Consider the following 24,321-nt stretch of genomic DNA (forward strand, 5'->3'; position numbering starts at 1 on the left):
CATCCCACCAAGTTCAACTTGGCCAATTCTAATCAACAACAATCCCGGGAATTCAACCCGGCCAAACTATCAACAACAATGCCAACAATCATAATAACAATTTCAATTAACATACTACTTCCTTCAAGACTTTCCAACTCCAACAAAAACAATAACAATTAACAACACATTTTTCTTATTTTAGGTTCACAATTCTCATCAACAACCATGCATTGATAACCTTACTTATGCAATATACGAATTCAAGCTAGCGTCGCATTATTTCTTCATTATTCCGATAACGATTACCACTTCATCTTAAATCACCAAACCTTCATTTTTCACCATGAAATTCTCAATACAACAACTAAAACATTAAGTAGAATTAATTCACTACAATTTGCCAAAATATCACCATGTTCGGCCTCCACCACAACATGCATATTTTCATGAGTTTTCCATTCATTTCTATACGTTACAACAACTACCAACATACTTAATAAATTATTCCATTCTTTCTATACCACATAACGTATGCACGACCAACATACTACATACACACGGCCAACACACAACATGCAAGGTCTCATGGTTTTCATTCGTTTCACATCATAGAATTCACAACGCAACAATCAAATTACTAGATAAAATCGATTTGTCACATCTACATTATACCACATCCATTCGGCCACATGCATACTTACATATTAATCATGCAAACTTCCATCTTAGCATACTACAACACATATAAACCCTTCATAACACATAAGACAAGATTAAAACTCACTTTTCTTCTTCAACTTCTCCACTTGGTTAAGGTTCATGCATTGTCCATATAAGTGTCTTGCTTGCTCCAACAACTTCACCATGTTAAAGAGCATCTTCCAATTAGTAGAAAAGCTAGGAGAAAATAATTTTCCTTGGTCAATTTCCCATGGCTAAATTTCTAGAGCCATGGCCGAAACCCTTGCACTCTCTTCATCTTTTTTTTTTCTTTTGTTCTTCTTCTTTTGTCTTGAATTGGAAGACAAGCTCATATATATATATATATATATATATATATATACCCAAGCAAGTGAGGGGCACATGCCCCTCTCTAGAACTTTCTTCCTTTTTCTTGACTTTTCTTTTCTTTTCTTTTCTTACTTGGTCAAAGAAGACCAAGTGTTTTCTCTCTTTTTACACTTTAGCCCTTCCATATTTACACTTAGCCCCCTTCACTTATGAAATGGCCACATGCTCCTTTCTTTATTTCCTAGAGTTCTCTTCCCTTTTGACCGTTAACTTTTCTCAATATTTCCATAACACTAATATCCATAATTGATATTTATAACCAACTTATATATTAAAATAATTTTTGAACGTAGCCTTTCCCTTAACTTGCCACGACTACCTTGGAATGTCCGAACGTATAAAATACGGGATATAACAATCGGGATGCGCGTTCCGCAGCAATTTACTATATGATGCTTTATGAGTATGCAATCATGGATCCACCTTAAGAGGCAAGCAGCTATCGATTATCCCCTTGTAATTACTTTACTTTCTTATTCTTACTTTATTTCTTGATGTATGCCTTATATACTCAGTACAATGCTCGTGCTGACATCCTTTTCTTTGGATGCTGTGTTCATGCCCACAGGTAGACGGGAAAGCAGTCCAGACTGATAGGAGTCACTAGCCGAGCTGAAGAGCACTCCATCTTCCGGAGGTGCTAATTGGTTGTTCCTTTTGTGTATATATTTGTATGCCACTCAATAGAGGCTCGTATATGCTCAATGTGGGTTGTGTGGTTCCACAACGTGGGTAGTACGCATGTGTATAAGTATATTGAAATAAGTTTTTGTATCAACGCGTTATATTTTTTTAATGAAAAGCAAGTCCCCTATTTAAATCTAACCGAAAATAGATGAATGATTGTTAAATGGGTCAGGTAAATGATAGTACGAGTGGTGCTCGGTGGTTAGCCCCGGGTACCCGTCGCGGCCCCTAGTCGGGTCGTGACAAGTACGTTGAGTTAGGGTTAAGTAAAACCACTTTGTAATATAAGGAGCAGGCATTATTAAGTATATTTAATCAGTGAAGGATGTATATAAGGTATACCGGAAGGTTTTATAAGGAAATGAGTGGAGGAAATGAAGTAGTATGACTTTGGAGAAAGGATGGGTAATGTTTTGTGTGAAAATTTTGGTCCAACTTGGGGAACTAATATTTATGAGCATATGAAGTGTTTTAAGGTGAAACAAAAGCCTAAAATAAAGTTCGTCGAGTCTAGTTTACAACTCAACAAACTGCTCGTCGATATGACATCGGAGTAGAGAATTATGGACTTTACAAGTCCAGCTGACAAAGCAGAAACGTGTGCTACAGTGATGGACTTGCTACAGTACTACTACAGTAAAAGGCTACAGTGACCCGACCCGAATTTGACCCTTATAAAAAGGGTAAGAACCCCTTTTTTTTCACCAGATTTTTCTGGAAAATTCCAGAAAATTGAAGAGAGAAAGTGAGGGAATCAAAAGTGTAAAATTTTTAAGTCGCGGAGTAGTGGTTTAGGTCCGGGTAACGCATGGTTGTGATTCTAGTATTGTTTTGCGGTGGATTTTAGTGTGGATATTGAGGATATTGCTGTCTTAACAAGAAAAAATGTATGAATCATTCTCTTTTGGTATTATTTAAGGCTTATTTACGGAAATAAAGTCGCTAAACAATCGTGTAGTAAGTTTGTTAGTTATGGAAGTTAGAAAACAGCGTGTGGCCTGTTTTATGGTACATATTTGTGTTGGAAATGATGTTATGGATGTTGGTATTATTATTGTTGTTGTTGGTTGATGAATTGAGAATTCAGGCTAGGCATATAAACAGGGGAGGTGCTGCCCGATTTTCAGCAGAATATAGAATAGTATAATTTGAAACTTGGTACAAGTGTGCGATGAAGAGGCTAACGTTAGTATAAATCCTCTTAAATGTAGACTTGAGAACTTGGACACATAAGCGTAGCTACTAGGAGGTTGAACAGGTATGTTAAGGCTCGTCCTTTTCCTTCAAAGGCATGATTCCTATGGTATGATTCCATAAGTGTTTCCATAACCTCCTTGATTTCAAAAGCTAGAAGTTTATGACTCTTAAAGCTTCTTATGATGTTAAAGATGAGAATTTTTATGAGGATTACGTTGAGGATGATTTTATGCTTAAAGGTCTCAAATATGATTTCAACGATGATATAAAAATGTTAAGTTATTTCATGATTTTCTCGATTTATTTCATTGTTGTTGATCTCACCTTATAAATTGTTCCTCCAAGGTGGGATAGAGCGATAGTTTTCATTTGACCTCCTATGCATGCCATGAGTATAATATATGCATATGGTTATTTTGTGACATTACAGAGAGCTCTATTATTTCATTTTGATTATGCACTGCACTCATTTTCATTCTTCATGTATATGTAAGGCACAGTTGATAGGGGGTGTGCTGTGGCCTTTGTTGTGTATATATATGGCACAATTGATTTGGGTGTGCTGTGTGGCCTTTGTTGTGTATATATATGGCACAGTTGATAGGGGGTGTGTTGTGGCCTTTGTGGTGATGTGTATATGTATGGTACAGTTGATGGGGGGTGTACTGTGGCCTTTGTTGTGATGTGTATATATATGGCACAGTTGACAGGGGGTGTGCTGTGGCCTTTGTTGTGATGTGTATATATATGGCACAGTTGACAGGGGGTGATGCTGTGGCCTTTGTTATGATGTGTATATATATGGCATAGTTGGCAGGGGGTGACGCTGTGGCCTTTGTTGTGATATTTCTATGGATATATTTGTTTCTTTGATATAGCTATACTGATGCATTTATTTTTCCCATTCATTGACACGCCTCAAATATTTTCCATGATTTTATGTATTTATTGATTTCATACCTTACTATTACACCTTGAAAATTTCCCCGCGAACGTATAACAGATAGGTTTTTTTTTTTTTTTGCATGAAAACCACCAAACCAAGTTTGGCAGTGTTTTATTAAAAATAGTAAGTTTTCTGTACAATAGTGTAAAGAAAGAAAAAACAAATGAAAACAATCCTAGGAAAACAGAAAAAAAGGACTGAAATGTAAACTACATCCAAAGACTGTATGGAAACTAATCTACTGCAGATCCTCTGGCCTTGCCTTGATACCATCTCAAACACCTACAAGCTCTCACCAGGTGCTATGGTTCAAAGTCAAAATGAATACATATTCAGGCTTCCAGGATGGAGTAGAATTCCTCCATGTTCCTTCAGATGTAGTTGCTATCTCCTTGCCTTGATGTTGACCTTTGTTTGCCATTTTCTCAAGTTTCCTGAATGAACCAATCTTTAGAAGTCTTACAAGAGAATGAGCTTCAAGCTAATACCACTCTTGTACCCCTGCCAATGATAGTTTCATACAGGTGCATGTGTTATTCATGGCATGTTGAGATGCAACCTTGTTGCTGCTACTGCTCTCCAGCTTGCTATTAATCTCCAGGGATATGATGGTCCTTAGCTGTCCTGATCGTCATGTATGGTATATGTGACTTTTTTGTATTTAGAATTTTCCATGCTTTCACAGGAAGTGAAGTAAAACTATGAAAATGATGATCACCTGCAAAATCAAAAGCATAGTTAGTTAAAAAGTCAGCCAGGCCATTTCCTTCTCTCAGAACATGCTCCACCCTCACTTCCTTATCCCTCCTCAGTCTTGAAATATCATTTATGATCATTGAGATACTCCATGGAGTCTCCCACTGACCAGTTAAGATCATCTTCACAGTCATTGAGTCTATTTCCATCACCACTGGCAACAGACTGTGTGTTGTTCAGTACTTAAGACCATCATGTAATGCCCTTGCTTCTGCTATCAAATTTGAACCATCTGATATCCTTCTTGTTGCTGCATACTGGAAATCACCCACTGCATTTCTAGTACAGTGGATAGGCTAACAAAGGGCATAGCGTGTACGATGTTTTAATAAGAAGGGAACGACGTTTGACGACCCTAAGTAAGATTCCACAAGCAATTGCAATAAGAGATAGGTTATGCTCTGTAATGACTAACCATAGGTTCTGAAAATGTGGAAAGTTGTAGATTTGCACTTTGATCAGTTGATCGTAAAATGAAATACGGACCGTAAAGTAGTTTACGGGCCGTAAACTGCCATGTCGTATTTCAACTTCCAAAAATTCAAGTTTCTGTCAAATGCTTGAATGGTTAAAGACAACTTGAAATACGGACCGTAAACTGAAATACGGCTCGTAAACTGTGTTCGTAAATCACCATGTCTCAGCCTGACTTTTTGGTTCTGTTATGATTAAATACGTCCACGAAATATGGCCCGTAAGCTGGAATACAGACCGTAAACTGAGTTTACGACCACTGTTGTACTTTCGATGACTGTTCATTCCAGATAAGATTTTGGGTTATTAAAAAGGGGACCAAGTTTATTATTTCATTTCCACACTTCACCCCTTCTCTCTAAAACATCTCTCTACACTTATTCCACAAGAATTCAAGGATTATTAGTGATCAACAACATAAACCAAGTGAATCAAGTGTAAGAAAACCCATTAAAGATCATACAAGTCAAGAAATCTCATTGGAGATAAACTAGGTTTTTGCTCAAGTGGAGTATTATCAACCAAGGATTGTTCCTACGACATCTAAGGTAAGATTTATGGTATTTCTATGTTGTTTAAGGTATTTGAGAGTTGAAATACTTGGATTGTAGAGGGATATAGAAAAATGGGTCATGAATGTGGAATAGTGCCATTTTGAGAAATAGCTTGAATTGAGTTAAGATTCTTGATGTGTTGTGATATAAATATGTTATAAATGATGTTGAGAACGTGAGATGAGCAATGTATGTGAATGGACGTCGTCGTGCGTTATGACCATGGATATGGGTGATTGAAAGTAAGTCTAGAATATGGATAATGTGGATGAATAATGACTATCGATATAGTATTGTGAATGTATTATTGACGTTTGGGAGTTGATATACTCTATGGAGGAATGTCGTATAAATAAAGGAGATGCTGTCCGATTTTCTCTAGTATTAGTCATGTATGCTAGCTACAGATTCTAATGATAGTATGACTTCAACGAAGGTAGAAAAGCGAGCGTTCAAGGAGGACGTGCAAGTGTAGAATAGTTCAACGGAAAGGTATGTAAGGCTAACCCTTCTTTCATAAGGCATGGTTCTTTGGCCAAATGTCTAAATCTTCTATATGACTATGATATCTTTCAAATTATTTGATCTTCCGAGCCTGTAAGCTCACGATTATTGATACGCTACGATTGTACTAAGTTTCTCGTATGACGAGTAAACCTATAAAGATAGATGTGGTGAATGGCGATAATAGTGACAATGATATGGAGGAAGACTATAGTGGTAATAGCGATGACGATAACGATGAAGACAATGATAGTAATTATAATAGTAAAGATGCTTATGAGCTATTATGTATATGTATCTATGTATGACTATTATGGAACCCCGAGCTTATGAGGCCGGGTAGGATATGTAAATAAATATGTATATGATTATGTAATGCGCGCACACCTCTACAGATGCTATGGATAACCCTGACGCCTTGGTAGGGCCAGGTAGATATAACCCTGACGCCTTGGTAGGGCCAGGTAGATGTAACCTTGACGCTTTCGTAGGGCCAGGTATGTGTAACCTTGAGCCTTGGCTAGCCAAGTATGTATGAAACACCGATCCGGCATGGTAGGGTATGCTATGTAAATGCTATGTATATGATATAATTGTGTATATGATATAGATACGAGTACGAATACGAATATGATACGATATGAATGTTAACAAGAGTATGTATACGAATATGAGTACAAATATGGAATGGATACGATTATGGATACAAATATGGATATAAGTACATAAATACGCATTAGAAATGGAAAGTTTCTATGAAAGGAAAGTATGTGCCTATGACGATGATATTACCATCTCCCATCTTGTGTTATTCCTTATGTTGTTCATTATGCTTCTACATTGATATTGATTATGCTTTACATACTTAGTACATTCTTCGTATTGACGTCCTTTTATTTGTGGACGTTGCGTCATGCCTGCAGGTGCACAGGGAGACAGGCTTGATCTATAGCTACATTCTTAAGGACTACATAGCGGAGCTCCATTTCATTCGGAGCTATAGTTTTTGGGTACTTATTCTTTTGTGTACATAATTATGGGCATAGCGGGGTCCTGTCCCGCTTATATGATATGACATACTCTCCTTAGAGGCTCCTAGACATGTGTACGTGGATAGATGTGTTTGGCCTTGTCGGCCTATATTTTGTATATCATTTTGTTAGCCTTGTCGGCTCATGTACGTTGACGTGGTATAGTTGCCAATGATGATATAAAGGCATTGTTGTCCTATGGGACTAGTATGACTGATCAAATAGAAATGTATGTTTAATTATGTGGCTCACCTAGAAGTAAGTGAAGTGCAAGCCAAGGGGCACCCGGGTGGGCTAGCACCGGGCACTCGTCGCGGCCCCCTAGACGGGTCGTGACAAAAGCGGTATCAGAGCAGTTCAGTCCTAGGTTGTGTCTACGAGCCGTGTCTATTTGAGTCTTGGTTATGGGTGTGTTGCGCTCTACACTTTTAAACAAGAAGCTGCGGGCATTTTAGGAATGATTGACCTTCTTTCCTCATAAGAATCGTGCGATAGAGCTATGGTATAAGAAATTCTTGTTCCTTAATCGTGTTGTGTATTTCAGAAATGCCTGTAACGAGAAAGGCTACAGCTGCCTAAAAAGGCCAGACGGTGGCAGAAAAGCGGGCTGAAAGAGCACCGCCACCGGTAGTAGAGGAAAGTGAGTCCTAGAGTGCGGCTCAATCTCAGTCCTCTCATTCAGTACCTATATTAGAGGAGCGTGAGGGAGGCTCAGCTCCAACTCCAGCACCTCCAGCTCCTCCACCGGATGCTTTAGGCCAAGATGTGAAAGAGGCCATACGTTTGCTTACTTAGTTGGTTGCTGCTCAGACTCAGCGGCAAAGTGCAGTGCAAGGTGATAGGGTTGTTAGTGCAAGGGCCTGTGACTTTATTACCTTAAACCCTCCGGAATTCTTTGGATCAAAGCCGGAGGAGGACCCTCAGGATTTTATTGATGGTATGTTGAGGACGCTTCGACTGATACATTCTTCGGATACCGAATCGGTGGACTTAGCGTTGTATAGGCTGAGAGATGTCTCGATCCAATGGTACACGGTTTGGATGACTTCACGAAGAGCCAATGCACCTCCCCCGGTATGACATGAGTTTGTTGATGCTTTACTCCGACACTATATGCCTCCATAAGTTGGGCGAGCTAGAGGCGATAAGTTCTTAAATTTGAGGGAAGGTAGCATGAGTGCTCTAGAGTATAGTATCCGCTTCAATTCCTTAGCTAGGTATGCTTCGGCCATGGTAGGGGATATGGGTGACCGAGTGCACTGATTTGTGAAAGGCATAGGGCCGCATTTGATGGATAGGTGCTTGACTGCGTCCCTTCAGGACAATATGGATATTGCACGCATTCAGGCTCATGCTCAGAACATAGAAGAAAGTTTACAACAGCAGAAAAGTGAACGCGAGCAGGATAGAGGTCATAGCAAGAGGGCCAGATCCTCAGGTCCGATGAGTGAGTTTAGAGTTGGGCACAGACAACAAATTTCTAGGCACTCAGGCTATTCTATGACTAGTGCACCTCTACGGTTTTCCGGCCAGAGATTCGATAGATCTATTCGTTCCGGGCCGAGTCAGAGTTATTCAGGGTCTCCGTTTAGAGATGATTCGGGTCAGGCAAGGCCACCCGCACTACGATTTTTCCAGTGTGGGAAGTTTCATTGGGGTCGACGCCGATTGGGTTCAGATGTTTCCTATTCATGTGGTCGACCAGGTCATATCATACGTGATTTCCCCTCAGTTCGTGGTAGAGGTAGGACCCAGCCTTCAAGGTCGGCAGCCGGGTCTTTAGCATCCGTGCACCCTATGGGACCGGGTTCACATGCGCCAGTCGGCCATGGAGAGGCTGAGGGAGAATTCCCAGTTCTAGCGGTCCTCAGCACCGTGTTTATGCTTTTGCTGGACGCCATGATCTTGAGTCTTCTCCTGACGTGGTCACAAGTATATTATCGGTATTCTCAAATGATGTATATGCTTTAATTGATCCGGGTTCCACATTTTCATATGTTACTCCATATATTGCGGGTCGATTTAGAGTCGAACCGGAGTCGATCAAACCTTTTGAGGTGTCTACACCAGTTGGTGAATCGGTAATAGCTAGCCGAGTATATAAAAATTGTGTGGTTGTGATTTGTGATCGTCGTACCATGATTGATTTGCATGAGTTAGAAATGGTGGATTTTGATGTTATTATGGGCATGGATTGGTTGGCTTCTTGCTACGCCAACGTTGATTGTAGAATGAAAATAGTTCGTTTCCAATTTCCGGGAGAACCAGTGTTAGAGTGGAAAGGGAATACAGCGTCACCAAAAGGTAGGTTTATTTCCTATCTAAAGGCAAGGAAAATGATCACAAAAGGGTGTATCTATCATCTAGTTCGGGTTCAAGATGTAGAAGCTGAATCTCCAACTCTTCAATCAGTTCCTGTAGTAAATGAATTTCCGAATGTGTTCCCGGAAGAGCTTCCCGGCCTTCCTCCCGAGCGGGAGATTGATTTTGCTATTGATGTGTTGCCAGGCACTAAGACTATATCTATTCCTCCCTATAGAATGGCACCAGCATAATTGAAAGAGTTGAAGGAGCAGTTGAAAGACTTGCTTGAGAAAGGCTTTATTAGGCCTAGTTCATCCCCCTGGGGAGCACCCGTGTTGTTTGTCCGAAAGAAAGATGGCTCCTTGAGAATGTGCATTGATTATCGGCAATTGAATAAAGTGATGATTAAGAATAAATATCCTCTTCCGAGGATTGATGACTTATGTGATCAATTGCAAGACGCCAAATGGTTTTCGAAGATAGATTTGAGATCCGGATATCACCAAGTGAGAGTTAGGGAGAAAGATATCCCTAAGACAGCTTTCAGAACGAGATATGGTCATTTTGAGTTCCGAGTAATGTCATTTGGGCTAACTAATGCACCAGCAATGTTTATGGATTTGATGAACAATGTGTTCAGGCCCTTCCTGGATTTATTTGTGATTGTATTCATCGATGATATCTTGGTATATTCTAGATCCGAGGCAGAACATGAGGATCATTTGCGTACTGTCCTTGGAGTCCTCCGAACTTGAGAGTTGTTTGTAAAATTCTCAAAGTGTGAGTTTTGGTTGAATTCAGTGACATTTCTAGGGCACATTGTTGCAGCCGATGGTATTCAGGTAGATGGTCAAAAGATTGAGGCCGTGAAGACTTGGCCAAGGCCCACAACTCCTACGGAGGTTCATAGCTTTCTGGGCTTAGCAGGTTATTACAGGAGATTCGTTAAGAGCTTTTCTTCTATTTCTGCACCACTCACAATGTTGACCCAGAAATCAGCAAAGTTTCAATGGACAGATGCTTGTGAACGTAGCTTCCAAGAGTTGAAAGGTAGATTGACTTCCGCCCCAATTTTGACACTTCCAGAGGAATTCGAAGTATATGTTGTTTATTGATATGCTTTATGTTACACTCCATAATAATCCGTGCTACTTGAAGTAAAACAAGAAAAAAATGAGTTATGAAGGTTCAAGGAAAGTTAGTCGAGTTAGTAAGAATATCGTTATATATATGGTTGCCTTAAGTATCCCGAGGTGACATGGTAACCTAAAGGATTTGAAATCATGTTATGAGTATGTATATGAGTGTGTATATGTATGTATAAGAGGTTACATGAGGTTGGAAGAGGATTAGAAGTTAAACGAAATGAATCGGAACAACTTCAGTAAACATTTCGGACCCGATTTTAGCCTATATTGTAGGAGGCATATCTCCTAGCATATGAGGATTTTTAAGGTGTTTCAAAAGCCTAAAATTAAGTTCATCGAGTCTAGTTTCCAACGCAACAAACCGATCATCAAAATGATATCGGGATAAGGAGATATGGACGATTCAATATGGGCTGGCAGGGCAGCAAGTTTGGACCCGACCCAAACACTCATATTTCGGCCCGTGAGGCCCATTAAACTTAATATATAAGCCACCACTTTTCCCTATATCACTTCACACGACTTAAACAGATCCAAGAACCCTTATTTTCTCTCCCAAACCCCCTTTCTAATTGAGCCATCATATAAGCTAAATCCTAGACCCTTGACATGATATTAGTTAAAGAGAAGTTGTAGCCTAAGTTTTCCTTGTGTTGTAAGCAAGAAGCTGGAAAGAGGAACAAGATTCTTGAAGATTCTGATTGTTAAAGGTAATTTCAACCTCCTACTCATGTTATTAATTTGGATTAAAGGTTTAATATGGTGTATACATGGAGGAAACGTTGATATACAAGCGATATATGGACTTAGATGTTATCGTAAGTTAGGGACTGTTGTTGTTGAAGTTGAAGTGGGCTGTGTGCTATAAACTTAGGTGAAATGATGCTTAATATTCTTGTACATGTATTGGAAATGGATTGAATGTGTTGTAGTATGGATAAATGAATGAAAATCATGAAGTTGTTGTAGTTGTGTTGAAGCCGTGTGAGGGGGCTGTTTTAGAGGAATTTGTGGACTGTTTTGTGTCACATTTTGATTGTTGTTGTTATGGACATTGTGGTGTATTGTGTGCATGTTGAATATGTGAATTAAGGTGTTAAAGAAATGAATTATGTTGAAGCATATAAGCAGTCCAAAACAGTGGACTGTTTTAGTGCTAGAGGTGAATTTGTATGTGTTGAGTGTTGATTCTTGTTGTGAACGTTTAGTGAAAGTGAAGTGCAATGATTCAGGTCGAAATTGGAATGAATTGTGGGCTGTTATAAGAATGTAAATGATGCTAAAACAGTTCCAAGGATCATGAAAGTAATGTCATTAAACATGTTGTTGTCGTTGTAAGGTTTTAGTGTCGACAATGTAGCTATTTGCGTACGAATTTGGTGATATATTTATCTTGTGACTGCTGGTCGTATTTTACTGAAATTATATGAAATGAAGACATGAAATAATGTGTAAGAATCATATGTGGTTTGCTTGGTATGTTCGTAAACGTTTGCAAGAATTCCGGGCACCTTTATGTTGTTGGTTAGGGACTGTTTTGGGCGTGTTGATTGGTTAGGGACTGTTTTGGGCGTGTTGTGGTTAGGAACTGTTTTGGACATGTTGTATTCTTTAAATTGGAAATACTAATGATAGTTAAGAATATATATTGTATTTACGTTGTTTGGGTTGTTGTAAAGTTGTTACACGAAAACGTTAAGGCTACGGATTATTAGGAGTAACTTGAGAATGTAGTAGCCGTATGTGAATCGTTATGGAATGTTGTGAATGTGGGCTATTTGGAATGTTGTGTGGGCTGTCCGGATTGGTATTGAACATATGATTATTGATGTTGGGGTGGTTGTATGTAGTTGATTTGAATGCGAACGAAACGTCGTCTAAATGTTTGAAAGGGATTGTTGACGTTAAAGTACGTATTGAATTCCCTCGTAGACTAATTGTATCTCTTGATGTCTTGATATAGGATAAGTGTTTTTGGGCAGCAAGTACAAGTTATAATACGACTAAACGCTAAAGGTATGTAAAGCTTATTCCTTCTTTTCTTGGCATGTCCTAGACGTAAGTATGAAATGATATGAACCTTGGGGTAAATTCTATTCTCTAGTTCCATGCATGACTTATGATTCTATATTTCCTTAATGCTATTGTCACGAGCCTACTACATGATTGACTAATGAATGATGTATAGAAGTTCCTACTCTTAAAAGAATGGCATGAATAGAAGTATACTTGATTTTCAAAAGCTACATCATGAAAATTGATACATGTACATGAAAGCTGAAACGTTCCTTGCTATGGCTTATAATGAGAGTTGAAAAGAATTGAATATGATTATTATCCCAATACTTTAGAGCTGGTTAGTTGCTTATCTATTGAGTCTCAAAAGATGCATTTCATATATGTGGTTGCTTATTATTCTGCTCGTGCTTATCGCTATATCCTTCACTGAGTCCCGGGCCAGGACACGTTCTCGTGCGCACATCTACTATATTATTACCGAGTCCCTCATTAAAGGGCCGGGACACGTATATGTTTATGTTTATGATGCTATGACTATATTCACCGAGTCCCTCACTAGAGGGCCGGGACACGTTATATATATATGATGATATGACGATGTGATGATATGATGATATGGAGATGGTGGCCAGGAGGGCATATATATTCCTTATTATCGAGTCCCTTACGAAAGGGCCGGGACACGTATATGTTTATGTTTATGATGCTATGACTATATTCACCGAGTCCCTCACTAGAGGGCCGGGACACGTTATATATATATGATGATATGACGATGTGATGATATGATGATATGGAGATGGTGGCCAGGAGGGCATATATATTCCTTATTACCGAGTCCCTTACGAAAGGGCCGGGACACGTCTATGTGCATGTTTATGATACTATGATTTTAATTACCGAGCCCCTCACTAGAGGGCCGGGACACGTATACATGTTATATACAGAATGATTATGCAGCTTTGATTACAAAACACTATATTGACATTGATATGAGAATGATACAGATGAAATATGTTCAAAGGCAAGTCTTTATGAAATTCTGTTAGTTGCATTGAGTCATATACATCTTATCTCAGTATGAGTCTATCACTATGTTTCATGCTTTACATGCTCAGTACATATTCCGTACTGACCCCCTTTCTTTGGGGGGCTGCGTTCATGCCCGCAGGTACAGACGTTCATTTCGGAGATCCGCCAGCTTAGGACACTTATTCAGCTATTTTGACTGCTCCTTTGTTCCGGAGCCTAGCTTGTGGTATAACTCCCTTATGTTGAATTCATATGAGTTTATTTGGGTACGGCGGGGCCCTGTCCCGCCATATGATACGGTCATTACTCTTAGAGGTCTGTGGACATTTGTGTGGGTCTGTTTATGGTTGTTGACGCGTTTTATGATTATGACATATGTTTGGGGCGTACCCATTCGTAATGGCAGCCTTGTCGGCTTGCATATATATGTATGTTTGGTATGTTGCATATCGTGGCAGCCTTGTCGGCTTGCGTAGGAATATATATATGTTGTTGTTTAAAAATTTTAATTATTCAGGAGACAGGTGCCTACGACATACAAAAAAATATATTTTGACAGCTTTAAAACAACACCATACCTTTTTATACAAATAAGTTCATGACATACTAGTTATAAATGATTATAGTTAACAAGTGACATGAGTGTCCAATTCGGGCACTAGTCACGGCCTACGGGGTTGGGTCGTGACACTTTAGGTGTTGGGCTAGGCTGTGTGTTGATGCAACATGGTAAGGTGATTGCGTATGCTTCAAGGCAATTGCGGAAACATGAGAGGAATTACCCTACCCATGATCTAGAATTGGCCGCAGTGGTTCATGCATTAAAGATATGGAGATATTATTTATATGGTGTCCATGTGGATATTTATACAGATCAAAAGAGTCTTCAGTATATCTTCAAGCAGAAAGAGTTAAATTTGCGGCAACGACGATGGTTGGAATTGCTAAAAGACTACGATGTCGATATCATGTATCACCCCGGAAAGGAAAATGTTGTGGTTGATGCCCTTAGCCGCAGATCTATGGGAATTTTATGTGATGTACGACCAGAGAAAAGAGAAATGGCTCGTGAGCTGCAGCAACTAGCTAGTCTAGGAGTTCGAGTAGTGGACTCGGGTAGCAAGGGAACTACTATTTAGAATTCAGCAGTCTCGTCGCTCGTAGCGGAAGTGAAAGTGCGACAATACGAAGATTCCCTGCTAATGTATTACAGAGATACACTCCCTCAGAAAGAGGAGTCATCATTTGAGCTTTCAAGAGACGGAGTTCTCCTATGTCGAGGCAGATTATGCGTTTCCAATGTGGCAGATTTACGCCACCAAATATTGAGAGAAGCTCATTGTTCCCGTTATTCTACTCACCCCAGTGCGACGAAAATGTATCATGATCTTAAGACTATATATTGGTGGAATGGAATGAAGAAAGATATAGCGGAATTCATAGCTCAATGTCCCAACTGTCAACAGGTGAAAATCAAGCACTAAAAGCCGGGTAGATTATTGCAAGCCATAGAAATTCCAACTTGGAAGTGGGAAGTAATTAACATGGACGTCATTGCAGGCTTACCCCGTTCTCAACGTAAGTATGATTCTATATGGGTGATTGTGGATAGGCTCACAAAGTCAGCTCATTTCTTACCGGTCAGAACGACCTATGTGGCAGAAGATTATGCAAGGCTTTATATTAAAGAGATAGTGAGACTCCCTGGTATTCCAGCATCTATTATCTCTGATAGAGGGACTCAGTTTACAGCAAATTTTTGGAAGTCTTTCCAAGAGGTTTTAGGGACCCCAGTGTGCCTTAGCACGGCATTTCACCCGCAGACCGATGGGCAAGCTGAGCGCACCATCCAGACTCTTGAAGATATGTTACGGGCATGTATGCTAGATTTTGGAGGTAATTGGGATGACCATTTGCCGCTCGCTGAATTTGCTTACAATAATAGCTATCACTCTAGCATTCAAATGACACCGTATGAAGCCCTATATGGGCGGAAGTGTAGATCCCCAATCGGGTGGTTTGAACCAGGAGAGACTAAGTTGATAGGACCAGACTTGGTCCAGCAAGCCATAGAGAAAGTCAAGCTCATACAAGATCGGTTATTAGCAGCTCAAATTCGCTAGAAGTCCTATGCGGATAATCGCCGAAGGGACTTGGAGTTCCAGGTTAAAGATTGGGTATTCTTGAAAGTGTCTCCAATGAAGGGTGTCATGAGATTTGGAAAAAAGGGGAAGCTTAGTCCCCGATACATTAGGCCCTATGAGATTATACGAAAGATAGGCAAAGTGGCCTATGAGCTAGAGTTACCTCCGGATTTGGAGTCAGTCCATCCAGGTTTTCATGTCTCGATGCTTCGGAAATGTGTTGGAGACCCTACTAAGGTCGTGCCAATAAGTGATGTGCAGGTGACAGAAAAGTTGACTTATGAAGAAGTACACATTGCCATACTAGATAGGCAAGTACGGAGGCTTAGAAACAAAGAGGTGATGTCAGTTAAGGTTCTATGGAGGAGTAGTAAACGAGAGTAAATGACATGGGAAGCGGAACAAAGTATGCGATCCAGATACCCGCATTTATTCCAACCCCAGAAGAGATTCAAGATGAAACACCAACGATATAAGGTATATATGCTTACTTTTTCTGCTTTTGGTCGTGTGTGGTCATAGATACGTTGATATTGTGATGTAGCCCTGTGAGCCGATGATATTATGGGTTGTTGTGGCAGGTTGGTAGTGCCAAATTACAGGGGAAACTCTGGCGAAATTTTCGCAGGATCCCGAGTGTTTAACATTCGAGGACGAATGTTACAAAAGGGGGGGGGGGGGGGGGGGGGGGGGGGAGAATGTTACACGTTGAAAATTTCCCCGCGAACGTAGAGTGAATAGGCTAACAAAGGGCATAGCGTGTACGATGTTTTAATAAGAAGGGAATGATGTTTGACGACCCTAAGTAATATTCCACAGGCAATTGCAATAAGAGATAGGTTATACTACATAATGACTAACTATAGGTTCTGAAAATGTGGAAAGTTGCAGATTTGAACTTTGGCCAGTCGATCGTAAAATGAAATACGGACCGTAAAGTAGTTTACAGGCCGTAAAATGCCATGTCGTATTTCAACTTCCAAAACTTCAACTTTCTGTCAAATGCTTGAATGGTTAAAGACGACTTGAAATACGGACCGTAAACTGAAATACGGGCCGTAAACTGTGTTCGTAAATCACCATGTCTCAGCCTGACTTTCTGGTTCTGTTATGATTAAATACGTCCACGAAATACGGCCCGTAAACTGGAATCGGACCGTAAACTGAGTTTACGACCACTGTTGTACTTTCGACGACTGTTCATTCCAGATCAGATTTTGGGTTATTAAAAAGGGACCAAGTTTATTATTTCATTCCACACTTCACCCCTTCTCTCTAAAACATCTCTCTACACTTATTCCACAAGAATTCAAGGATTATTAGTGATCAACAACATAAACCAAGTTAATCAAGTGTAAGAAAACCCATTAAAGATCATACAAGTCAAGAAATCTCATTGGAGATGAACTAGGGTTTTTGCTCAAGTGGAGTATTATCAACCAAGGCTTGTTCCTACGACATCTAAGGTAAGATTTATGGTATTTCTACATTGTTTAAGGTATTTTAGAATTGAAATACTTGGATTGTAGAAGGATATAGAAAAATGGGTCATGAATGTGGAATAGTGCCATTTTGAGAAATAGCTTGAATTGAGTTATGGTTCTTGATGTGTTGTGATGTAAATCTGTTATAAATGATGTTGAGAATGTGAGATGAGCAATGTATGTGAATGGACGTTGTCGTGCGTTATGACCATGGATATGGGTGATTGAAAGTAAGCCTAGAATATGGATAATGTGGATGAATAATGACTATCGTTATAGTATTGTTAATGTATTATTGACGTTTGGGAGTTGATATACGCTATGGAGGAATGTCGTATAAATAAAGGAGATGTTGTCCGATTTTCTCTAGTTTTAGTCATGTATGCTAGCTACCGATTCTAATGATAGTGTGACTTCAATGAAGGTAGAAACGCGAGCGTTCAAGGAGGACGTGCAAGTGTAGAATAGTTCAACGGAAAGGTATGTAAGGCTAACCATTCTTTCATAAGGCATGGTTCTTTGGCCAAACGTCTAAATCTTCTATAAAACTATGATATCTTTCAAATGATTTGATCTTCCAAGCTTGTAAGCTCACGATTCTTGATACGCTACGATTGTACTATGTTCCTCGTATGACGAGTAAGCCTATAAAGATAGATGTGATGAATGACGATAATAGTGACAATGATATGGAGGACGACTATAGTAGTAATAGCGATGACGATAACGATGACGACGATGATAGTAATTATAATAGTAAAGATGGTTATGAGCTATTATGTATATATGTATCTATGTATGACTATTATGGAAACCCGAGCTTATGAGGACGGGTAGAATATGTAAATAAATATGTATATGATTATGTAATGCGCCCACACCTCTCCAGATGGTACGGATAACCCTGACGCCTTGGTAGGGCCACGTAGATATAACCCTGACGCCTTGGTAGGTGTCACGACCCAACCCCGTAGGCCGTGACTAGTGTCCGTGCTGGACACCCAAACGTACCCAATAACCCAAACCAACATATTAGCAGAATATATCAATATAAAAGTCTATTGGCGTTACTAGATATCGCAGATGAACAGGTATAGCACGTGGAAGCCGATGAGGCCATCGCAGATCATAACAACCCAAAAATATATACAGAACCCACATGTATATCTACAGACCTCTACAGAACACAACAAAACCATAAGACTGGACAGGGCCCCGTCGTACCCCTGAATGGCGTACATATATACAACAGCAGAAGACTGTACCAAAATATAGGCTCCGGATAAAAGAGCGCCCCAAAATAGCAGAATAAGGTCCTAAGCGGGCGGATCAGCAAACCTGTCTTCTGTACCTGCGCGACATGAAAACGCAGCCCCCGAAGAAAGGGGGTCAGTACGAAATATGTACTGAATATGTAAAGCCCGAAGTACAGAAATAAAATCATAACCGGAACAGAAAGTACGGAAAACTGAATGTAATATCTAGAATATCAAATGCATAGTTTCGAAACATAAAACGTGTGTACAGAAACATATACGATATCGTATCCGGCCCCCGCCAAGGGACTCGGTAGACAGAACGTGGTCACCCCCCCCCCCCCCCGACACTGGTGCCACAACGCATAATGCTCAGAATAGGGAATAACCCGTAACATAACGTATCATATCAGATGACCATATCAGATCATATCATATCATATCAAAATGTGTGTACATGGCACAGCATACTCCAGAACCCATGTACAAGTATACCTGCCCCCTCACATCGAGGCACGGCGAACAATGCAGTGGAATACGCTTGACAACATATCCTGGCCCGGGCTCAGTGGGGGAAACATTGAGGCATCCACGAGTGGAGTAGTGAGAAACTAAATGCAATATAAAATATCATATATTTCCAGAGACTCAATAAAACATATTGGATGACAAATCGAAATAATGAAATCGGACAGAATCATAGTAAGTGTATTTCGGATGTCATAATGGATTACGGAGAAATAACCTTTCTACGATCGTTTCCATGCTCCAAAATAGTTTATAAGACTTAAGGGAATATTTAAAACAATTTTCATTTAGTAGTTAAAATAGTAGTTAAAACATTTCCTTTAGAACCGCTCGAAGACATATCATAAGTACAAAAGGGTAAAATCGGAAATAGTGGGTCCACCTCGGGACAACCGAAGCGATGGGCTCGAACCACGTATATTATGCCTATGGGATCACCTATAGAGGTCCTAGGGACGTTCCATAACTTTCTAGGCTATTTGTAGAAATTTGCATAATTCTTTCAACCAAAACATACTTGAAGGATTCAATTCCATTGAACGAAAAAGGTGCATTTTCAAACGCGGATTCCGATGAACAGAACACTTTCCGAGATTCAAATCCGATCCTAGTACACGTAGGACATGCCAAAAGAAGAATAGGGGTAGCTTTACATACCTTTTTCGCCCTTTACGCCTTTCCAATTTCAATTCCCGTTTCCTTCAAAATCTACAAATGGTCACATTTACCAAATGTTAGCCATAAGAATTTAGGACCTAAATCTTAAATCAACACTTTTCTACAAAAATTTGGGCAGCATCTCCCCTATACATATAGCATCCCCGAGAATTCAACTCGGCCAAAACAATCAACAACAACCCAGCAATAACACCAACAACAACAACAATCACTATAAAACACAATATAACCTAACTAGTCACCTTTCCAACATAATGTCATAACCTTCATTCCAACTTCGTATTTTCAAATCAATATCAACATTCTCGTATTCATCACTAATCAAAATCGTTACAACACAATTCGAAAGCATTTCATATCATTTCCACAAAATATTCACAAGATATACAAAATATACAAACTTTCCACCAAAGCCATAATTCATCCAAAGCTTCTAATCTTTAACATACTTATTCATAACATGCTTCCATCTTCCTATTACATCAACAATCATCATTTGCATCTTAACAACTTCATTTCCATAATATCATAAAATCATACTAAAATGACATAATCTTCTAAATTTCATTTCAATGCAAACTTACATCATTTTACCTTCATTTACATTGCAAGGATCACAACACACAACTAACATATTAAACAAAATTAATTCATTCCCATTCCAATTTCCATATACATCACGGCCAATACCTATATTTCCAACTTCAACCAAATTCATTCAACTTTCATTCTCAATATGAATTCCACCCTACTCACAACTAGAGTACAACATAAATTCAACTCATCATAGGTATACAACATATATACACACACGGCCACATGCCATCTTACAAACCCACTTTGCAAACTTCCATATTTCCATACTTTCTACTCATTTCTACATACTACAACACAAACGAACCTTCATAACATAATAAAAAGGAATTGATTCTTACCTTTTTCTCCAATCTTCTTCACTTGAATATGTGGTCAACTTGATGAACCAAGTGTTCCTTCTTCCAAAACAACTACACCAAGTTGTAAAGGACACTTAATTTAGTAGGAAAACCACAAGATAACAATTTTTGGAACAAGATTTTTGAAGGTGAATTTTTCAAGCTTATAGCCGAATGGGTCTCCAAGTTTTTGCTCATCTTTTGTTTTGTTCTTTCTTTCTTGCTTTGCTTTCTTGAAGTTTCTATAGATAAAGAACACTTATAATATTTTAGCACATGGAAAAATTTGTATTAAACTTGGTGGACTTGGGCCTCACTTGGCCGGCCACCCCTTAAGTATTGGGCTTTCATTTTTTTGAGCCCAATTGGTTAAAATTCTTGTTTTGTAATTCCCGAAACTAATTTCCAAAATTCCAATTTTTTCCCTTGGCCTTCTTCGACACTTCCCCAACAATATTCTTTCATACACAACTCTTATGTTAAATAAAATCAATTATGACCTTATTTCTTACAAGTCAAAATTATTTCAAATTTAACAAATGTGTGAAAACACGGGATATAACATCCTCCCCCCCTTTATAACATTCGTCCTCGAATGTTAGATTAGTCTTATAGGGTCCGTAAGTGCTTTGGGGGAGTTTCTTTTTTTTTTACGGTCAGCACATATGATACACATTCATTATTGAATATAATTAAGCGAAGATTTTAGATTACCTGTGGGCATAGGGAATAGGTGAGGATATTTCTTCTTCATTTTCTCTTCAGTTTCCCAGGTCATCTCCTCCCTGTTATTATTTCGCCACAATACCTTAATGGATGCTACGTCTTTGTTCCGTAATCTCCTTACCTGGCGGTCTAAAATGGCTACCGACTGCTTCTCGTACGATAGTTCTTCCGTCACCTGAATATCATCTGCTGGAAATATTCTGGAAGGATCACCGACACATTTACGGAGCATGGATACATGAAATACCGGATGTACCGCTTCCAAATCATATGGCAGATCTAGCTCATAGGCGACATTCCCAATTTTCTGAATAATCTAATAAGGCCCAATGTATCGCGGACTGAGCTTACCCTTTTTGCCGAATCGCATTACGCCTTTCATAGGTGATACCTTCAGAAATACCCAATCACCAACCTGGAATTCCAAAGGTCGACGTCGCTTATCAACGTATGACTTCTGTCGACTCTGGGCTGCTAATAGTCTCTCTCGGATAAGTTTCACCTTATCAACGGCCTGCTGGATCATATCTGGGCCAATTATTTCTGTCTCGCCAATATCAAACCAGCCGATCGGTGACCTGCATTTTCTGCCATACAAAGCCTCGTACGGAGCCATCTAGATGCTGGAATGGTAGTTGTTATTATAAGCAAATTCAATTAGTGGCAAGTGATCATCCTAGCTACCTCTAAAATCAATAACATAGGCCCGCAACATATCTTCAAGCGTCTGTATAGTGCGCTCGGCCTGCCCGTCGCTCTGGGGATGGAAAGTCGTGCTCAGGCTCACCTGAGTCCCTAATCCCTCCTGAAAAGATCTCCAGAAGTTTGCCGTAAACTGGGCACCTCTGTCAGTGATAATAGATGTAGGAACTCCATGAAGTCGACCTATTTCTTTAATATATAGCCTGGCATAATCCTCAGCGGAATAAGTAGTTCTGACGGGGAGAAAATGGGATGATTTTGTCAGCCTATCAACAATAACCCAAATGGAGTCATACTTCCGTAGAGTGCGAGGCAAACCTGTAATGAAGTCCATATTAATTATCTCCCACTTCCATGTCGGAATTTCCATTTCTTGCAACAGTCCACCCGACTTCTAATGCTCAATTTTGACCTGCTGACAATTTGGACACTGGGCGACGAACTCTGCGATATCCCGTTTCATGCCATCCCACCAGTATAGGCATCTGAGATCATGGTACATCTTCGTAGACCCAGGATGAACAAAATAACGAGCATAGTGTGCCTCGCTCATAACTTGCTGCCGTAGCCCTGCAATATCGGGTACACACCACCTGCCTCTGTACAATAATGTCCCGTCTGGTGTAAACTCGAACAGAGTCTTCTCCTTTTCATGGGCTGTGTCTCTGTACCGAGCTAAAACAGGATCTTCATATTGATGCCGCTTAATATCTTCCTTAATAGATGATTCAGAAACCCCTCGGATAGAAATTCGCGTACCTCCAGAATCGGCCAGACGAACCCCAAGATTAGCCAGCTGATGAATATCACGTACTATCTCTTTCCTGTCTGGTTGCAAATCTGCCAAGCTACCCATAGACTTGCGGCTGAGGGCATCTGCAACAACATTGGCCTTGCCTGGATGATACAGAATATCGACATCATAGTCTTTCAGCAGCTCCAGCCACCTCCTCTGCCGCAAATTCAACTCTTTCTGCTTAAAGATATATTGGAGGCTCTTGTGATCTGTATAAATATCAACATAAACGCCATATAAATAGTGTCTCCATATCTTCAAGGCATGGATCACCGCTGCTAGTTCCAGATCATGTGTAGGATAATTCCTTTCATGCTTTTTGAGCTGCCGGGAAGCATAAGCTATAACTCTGCCATGCTGCATCAATACATAGCCTAACCCCACACCAGAAGCATCACAAAAAATGACATACCCGTCCGGTTCCTTTGGAAGAGTCAGAACTGGAGCTGTAGTCAACTTCTCTTTCAGCAACTGGAAGCTTCGTTCACAAGCATCAGTCCACTGGAACTTGGCTCCCTTCTAAGTTAACCTTGTCAAAGGCGCTGAAATCGAAGCAAACTTTTCCACGAATCATCTGTAATAGCCTGCTAACCCCAGAAAACTACGTACCTCTGTGGGCGTCGTAGGCCTAGGCCAATTCTTTACTGCCTCAATCTTCTGTGTGTCCACCCGGACGCCATCAGCTGCAATAATATGTCCCAAGAATGCCACTGAAGCTAGCCAGAATTCACATTTAGAAAATTTTGCATATAATTTCTGATGTCGAAGCACCCCACGTACCGCTCTCAGATGATCGGCGTGTTCCTCCTCTGACCGAGAATAAACCAGAATATCGTCAATAAACACAATCACGAACATATCCAAGAACGGCCTGAATACCCAATTCATCAAATCCATGAATACCGCTGGAGCATTAGTCAGCCCAAAAGACATCACTCTGAATTCATAATGCCCATATCGGGTCCGGAATGTTGTCTTAGGAATATCGGCCTCACGTACCCATACCTGATGATAGCCTGACCGCAGATCTATCTTCGAAAAACACTTAGCGCCCTGCAACTAATCAAACAAATCATCAATTCTGGGGAGGGGGTATTTATTCTTTATGGTTACCTTATTCAGCTGTCGATAATCAATACACATACGCAACGACCCATCTTTCTTCCGTACAAATAATACCGGGGCTCCCCAAGGCGAAGTGCTGGGTCTAATAAAGCCCTTTTCTAACAGATCTTTCAGCTGCTCTTTCAATTCTTTTAATTCTGCAGGTGTCATTCTGTACGGGGGAATAGATATAGGCTGAGTATCTGGTAGCAAATCAATAGTAAAATCTATCTCCCGCTCCGGAGGAAGACCTGGAAGCTCGT

At 39.9% G+C, this 24,321-nt stretch overlaps 1 long non-coding RNA gene across 1 annotated transcript; it reads left to right on the top strand.

Moving 5' to 3' along the window:
• Positions 1–11,186: 11,186 nt before the first annotated feature.
• On the top strand, positions 11,187–14,204 carry LOC132599701 (uncharacterized). The gene is made up of 3 exons (XR_009566951.1): positions 11,187–11,364; positions 12,618–12,670; positions 13,845–14,204. It is a non-coding gene; the product is annotated as an uncharacterized LOC132599701 (long non-coding RNA).
• Positions 14,205–24,321: the final 10,117 nt, after the last annotated feature.

Source organism: Lycium barbarum, chromosome 6 (genome assembly GCF_019175385.1).
Source record: "Lycium barbarum isolate Lr01 chromosome 6, ASM1917538v2, whole genome shotgun sequence".
NCBI lineage: Eukaryota > Viridiplantae > Streptophyta > Magnoliopsida > Solanales > Solanaceae > Lycium > Lycium barbarum.